At 38.4% G+C, this 6,364-nt stretch overlaps 1 non-coding gene across 1 annotated transcript; it reads left to right on the forward strand.

Annotated features, from left to right (window-relative positions):
- The first annotated feature begins 2,453 nt into the window (after positions 1–2,453).
- LOC148567189 (small nucleolar RNA R71) lies at positions 2,454–2,561 on the forward strand. Its single transcript, XR_015881796.1, has one exon. It is a non-coding gene; the product is annotated as a small nucleolar RNA R71 (small nucleolar RNA).
- The last annotated feature ends 3,803 nt before the right edge of the window (positions 2,562–6,364 follow it).

Below are 6,364 nucleotides of genomic sequence, written 5' to 3' on the forward strand. Positions count from 1 at the left end.
CCTCGAGCAATAAACAAAAGAATAGAAGAAGAAGAAGAAGAGATATGGAGAGGGAGAGGAAGATGTGGTTTCGGCCAAGAGGAGTGTAGAGGGATGTGTTGTGTGAATTTGATGAAGAATGGAGGTCTTTATATAGGGAAGGGAAGGGGGGAAAGGTTTCGGCCATATGGGTGGGTTTGGGTGGGAAATTGGTTTTGAATTTTTGAAGGTAGGTGGAGTTTATGAGGTAGGTTTATGGGGAAGAGTGTTTATGGGGTTGTGTGAAAGAGAGTGGTGAGAAGAGGTGAGTGGAGGTAGGTGGGGATCCTGTGGGGTCCACAGATCCTGAGGTGTTCAAGGATTTACATCCCTGCACCCATTAGGCATGTAAAAATGCCTTTGCACCCAACTCTGGGCGTTCAGCGCCAGGTTGGTGGCCATTTTGGGCGTTCAACGCCCATTTGTGTGCCATTTCTGGCGTTGAACGCCAGAACCATGCCTGTTCTGGCGTTCAGCGCCCAGAAGCTGCCCATTTTGGGCGTTCAGCGCCAGCACCATGCTCTGTTCTGGCGCTGAACGCCAGACAGATGCTCCTCCAGGGTGTGATTTTTCTTCTGCTGTTTTTGATTCCGTTTTCAATTTTTATATTTATTTTGTGACTCCACATGATCATGAACCTACAAAGACATATAACTAATAAAAATATAGTTAGATAAATAAAAATTGGGTTGCCTCCCAACAAGCGCTTCTTTAATGTCAATAGCTTGACAGTGGGCTCTCATGGAGCCTCACAGATGTGCAGAGCTTTGTTGAGACTCTCCAACACCAAACTTAGAGTTTGGATATGGGAGTTCAACACCAAACTTAGAGTTTGGTTGTGGCCTCCCAACATCAAACTTAGAGTTTGACTGTGGGGGCTCTGGTTGACTCTGCTTTGAGAGAAGCTTTTTCTGCTTCCTCTCCATGGTTGCAGAGGGAGATCCTTGAGTTTTGAACACAAGGGAGTTCTCATTCCATTGAAGGACTATTTCACCTCTGTCAACATCAATTACAGCTCTTGCTGTGGCCAGGAAAGGTCTTCCTAGGATGATGGATTCATCCTCTTCCTTTCCAGTATCCAGGACTATGAAATCAGCAGGGATGTAAAGGCCTTCAACCTTTACTAACACGTCCTCTACTTGTCCATAAGCCTGTTTTCTTGAACTGTCTGCCATCTCTAATGAGATTTTAGCAGCTTGCACCCCATAGATTCCCAGTTTCTCTATTATAGAGAGGGGCATGAGGTTTATTCCTGAACCAAGGTCACATAGAGCCTTAAAGATCATGGTGCCTATGGTACAGGGTATTATGAACTTTCCAGGATTCTGTCTCTTCTGAGGCAATGTCAGTTGATCCAGATCACTTAGTTCATTAATGAACAAGGGAGGTTCAACTTCCCAAGTATCAATGCAAAATAATTTGGCATTCAGCTTCATGATTGCACCAAGAAACTTGGCATTTTGCTCTTCAGTAACATCCTCATTCTCTTCAGAAGAGGAATACTCATCAGAGCTCATGAAGGGCATAAGGAGGTTCAATGGAATCTCTATGGTCTCTAGATGAGCCTCAGAGTCCTTTGGTTCCTTAGAGGGAAGCTCCTTATTGATCACTGGACGTCCCAGGAGGTCTTCCTCCTTGGGATTCACGTCCTCTCCTCTCCTCATAGGTTCGGCCATGATGCTTATGTCAATGGCCTTGCACTCTCCCTTTGGATTCTCTTCTGTATTGCTTGGGAAAGTACTAGAAGGGATTTCAGTGATCCTTTTACTCAGCTGGCCCACTTGTGCTTCCAGATTTCTAATGGAAGACCTTGTTTCATTCATGAAACTTACAGTGGCCTTAGATAGATCAGAGACTAAGTTTGCTAAATTAGAAGTATTTTGTTCAGAGTTCTCTGTCTGTTGCTGAGTGGATGATGGAAAAGGTTTATTATTGTTAAACCTGTTTCTTCCACCATTATTAAAGCCTTGTTGAGGCTTTTGATCCTTCCATGAGAAATTTGGATGATTTCTCCATGATGAGTTATAGGTGTTTCCATAAGGTTCACCTAAGTAATTCACCTCTGCCATTGCAGGGTTCTCAGGATCATAAGCTTTTTCTTCAGAAGATGCCTCTTGAGTACTGTTGGATACAGCTTGCATTCCATTCAGACTCTGAGAAATCATATTGACTAGACGAGTCAATATTTTATTCTGAGCCAATATGGCATTCAGAGTATCAACTTCAAGAACTCCCTTCTTCATAGGCGTCCCATTGCTCACAGGATTCCTTTCAGAAGTGTACATGAACTGGTTATTAGCAACCATGTCAATGAGTTCTTGTGCTTTTGTAGGCGTTTTCTTTAGGTGAATGGATCCACCTGCAGAGGTATCCAATGACATCTTTGATAACTCAGATAAACCATCATAGAATATATCCAGGATGGTCCATTCTGAAAGCATGTCAGAAGGACACTTTTTGGTCAACTGTTTGTATCTTTCCCAAGCTTCATAGAGGGATTCACCTTCTTTCTGTCTGAAGGTTTGAACATCAGCTCTAAGCTTGCTCAGCTTTTGAGGAGGAAAGTACTTGGCTAAGAAAGCCGTGACCAGCTTATCCCAAGAGTTCAGGCTGTCTTTGGGTTGAGAATCCAACCATAATCTAGCTCTGTCTCTTACAGCAAAAGGGAAAAGCATGAGCCTGTAGACTTCAGGATCTACTCCATTAGTCTTAACAGTATCACATATCTGCAAGAATTTAGTTAAGAACTGAAAAGGATCTTCAGATGGAAGTCCATGAAACTTGCAGTTCTGCTGCATCAGAGAAACTAATTGAGGTTTCAGCTCAAAGTTGTTTGCTCCAATGGCAGGAATGGAGATGCTTCTTCCATGTAAATTGGAATTAGGTGCAGTAAAGTCACCAAGCATCTTCCTTACATTATTATTATTTTCGGCTGCCATCTCCTCTTCCTGTTCGGAAATTTCTGAAAGGTTTTTTTTCTGGATTGTTGTAATTTAGCTTCTCTTAATTTTCTCTTCAGAGTCCTTTCAGGTTCCGGATCTGCCTCAACAAGAATGTTCTTGTCCTTGCTCCTGCTCATATGACAAAGAAGAGGGCACAGAAAAAATAATAATAATAGAGACCCTTTGTACCACTGTATAGGGATCCCTTTGTGAGTGGAAGAAAAGAGGGGGAGATGAAGAATGTAATGTAATGGAAGAAACACAACTGTGAGGAGGGTTGAGATGTGAGATGTGATGTTAGTAAATGAATAAATAAATAGAATTAGATGGGAGAGGGAGAATTTTCGAAAAATATTTTTGAAAAAGAGTTAGTGATTTTCGAAAATGGTTTTTGAAAAATGTTAGTATTTTTCGAAAATTTTTTAAAATCAAAAATAAAAATAATTAGTTAATTAAAAAGAAATTTTTGAAAAAGGGGGGGAGATATTTTCGAAAATTAGAGAGAGAGAGTTAGTTAGGTGGTTTTGAAAAAGATAAGAAACAAACAAAAAGTTAGTTAGTTAGTTGAAACAAATTTGAAAAGATAAGAAGTTAGGAAGTTAGAAAAGATATTTTGAAATTAGCTTTTTGAAAAAGGTAAGATAAGAAGATATTTTAGAAATTAGTTTTGAAAAAGATTTTATTGTTAAAATCACAATTAATGACTTGATTCACAAGAAATCACAAGATATGATTCTAGAACTTAAAGTTTGAATCTTTCTTAACAAGCAAGTAACAAACTTCAAATTTTTTGAATCAAAACATTAATTGTTATTGTTATTTTCGAAAATTATGATATAAAAATAAAAAAAAGATTTTTTGAAAAATATTTTTGGAATTTTCGAAAATAACTAAGAATTTTGAAAAAGATTTGATTTTTGAAAAAGATTTTGAAAAAGATAAGATTTTCAAATTGAAAATTTGATTTGACTCATAAGAAACAACTTGATTTTAAAAATTTTTGAAAAAGTCAACTCAAATTTTTGAATTTGATGAGAGAAAAAGGGAAAGATAATTTTTTTGTTTTTTTTTTGAATTTTTATGATGAGAGAGGAAAACAGGAAAAATGATGCAATGCATGAAATTTTTAGATCAAAACATGTGATGCATGCAAGAATGCTATGAATGTCAAGATGAACACCAAGAACACTATGAAGATCATGATGAACATCAAGAACACATTTTTGAAAATTTTTAATGCAAAGAAAACATGCAAGACACCAAACTTAGAATTCTTTAATGCTTAGACACTAAGAATTCAAGAATGCATATGAAAAACGAGAAAAGACACAAAACAAAAAATCATCAAGATCAAACAAGAAGACTTACCAAGAACAACTTGAAGATCATGAAGAACACCATGAATGCATGAGAATTTTCGAAAAATGCAAGATACACATGCAATTGACACCAAACTTATAACATGACTCAAGACTTAAACAAGAAACAGGAAAAATATTTTCGATTTTTATGATTTTCTAATTTTTTTGGATTTTTATTTTATATTTTTCGAAAATTATTTAGAAAGAAAGAAAAATAAGGATTCTAAAATTTTTAATATGAATTCCAGGAATCTTGCCATGTTAGTCTAAAGCTTCAGTCCAGGAATTAGACATGGCTCACTAGCCAGCCAAGCTTTCAATGAAAGCTCCAGTCCAAAACACTAGACATGGCCAATGGCCAGCCAAGCTTCAGCATTTAACACCAGAGTATATTGCTCTTGATAACAAATTGCAAGCCTCAGTCCAAATAAATTTAGACATGGCTTTACAGCCAGCCAGGCTTTACATGCTTCATGAAACACTAGAATTCATTCTTAAAAATTTTGAATCTAAAATTTTTTTTTCGAAAACAGGTGAGAAAATTTTGAAATATTTTTGAAAAATTTTTGAAAAGAAAATAAAAAGAAGATTACCTAATCTGAGCAACAAGATGAACCGTCAGTTGTCCAAACTCAAACAATCCCCGGCAACGGCGCCAAAAACTTGGTGCACGAAATTGTGATGTCCAGGCTCGAACAATCCCTGGCAACGTGAGAAACTTGGTACGCGTAATCGTGATTACACTTTAATTATGTAAAATTCATGGCTCTTTCTTTCCCCGGCAACGGCGCCAAAAACTTGGTGCACGAAATTGTGATGTCCAGGCTCGAACAATCCATGGCAACGTGAGCAACTTGGTACGCGTAATCGTGATTACACTTTAATTATGTAAAATTCATGGCTCTTTCTTTCCCTGGCAATGGCGCCAAGAACATGGTGCCAATACCATGGTTCACAACTTCGATACAACTAACCAGCAAGTGCACTGGGTCGTCCAAGTAATACCTTACGTGAGTAAGGGTCGAATCCCATGGAGATTGTTGGTATGAAGCAAGCTATGGTCACCTTGTAAATCTCATTCAGGCAGATATAAAGTGATAATGGTGTTTTCGAATATTATATAATAAAATAGGGATAGAGATACTTATGTAATTCATTGGTAGGAATTTCAGATAAGCAAATGGAGATGCTTTCGTTCCTTTGAACCTCTGCTTTCCTGCTATCTTCATCCAATCAGTCTTACTCCTTTCCATGGCTGGCTTTATGCAAGGGCATCACCGTTGTCAGTGGCTACATCCCCTCCTCTCAGTGAAAAATATGCTCACATGCTCTATCACAGCACGGCTAATCATCTGTCGGTTCTCGATCATGCTGGAATAGGATTCACCCTCCTTTTGCGTCTGTCACTAACGCCCAACAATCGCGAGTTTGAAGCTCGTCACAGTCATTCAATCATTGAATCCTACTCGGAATACCACAGACAAGGTTTAGACTTTCCGGATTCTCTTGAATGCCGCCATCATTCTAGCTTACGCCATGAATATTCTGGTTAGGAGATCTAAGAGATATTCATTCTAGCTTATTTCATGTAGAACGGAAGTGTTTGTCAGGCACGTGTTCATAGGGGAGAATGGTGATGAGCGTCACACATAATCATCACCTTCATCACGTTCTTGGGTGCGAATGGATATCTTAGAAGCGAAATAAGATGAATTGAATAGAAAACAGTAGTACTTTGCATTAATCTTTGAGGAACAGCAGAGCTCCACACCTTAATCTATGGAGTGTAGAAACTCTACCGTATGAAAATACATAAGTGAAGGTCCAGGCATGGCCGAGATGGCCAGCCCCCAAAACGTGATCACAGGATCAAAATACAATCCAGGATGCCTAATACAATAGTAAAAGGTCCTATTTATAATAAACTAGCTACTAGGGTTTACATGAGTAAGTATTTGATGCATAAATCCACTTCCTGGGCCCACTTGGTGTGTGTTTGGACTGAGCTTGAGTGTTGCACATGTAGAGGTCTTTCTTGGAGTT

This window comes from Arachis ipaensis, chromosome B4 (genome assembly GCF_059453495.1).
Source record: "Arachis ipaensis isolate K30076 ecotype BB chromosome B4, ASM5945349v1, whole genome shotgun sequence".
In the NCBI taxonomy this organism is placed as follows: domain Eukaryota; kingdom Viridiplantae; phylum Streptophyta; class Magnoliopsida; order Fabales; family Fabaceae; genus Arachis; species Arachis ipaensis.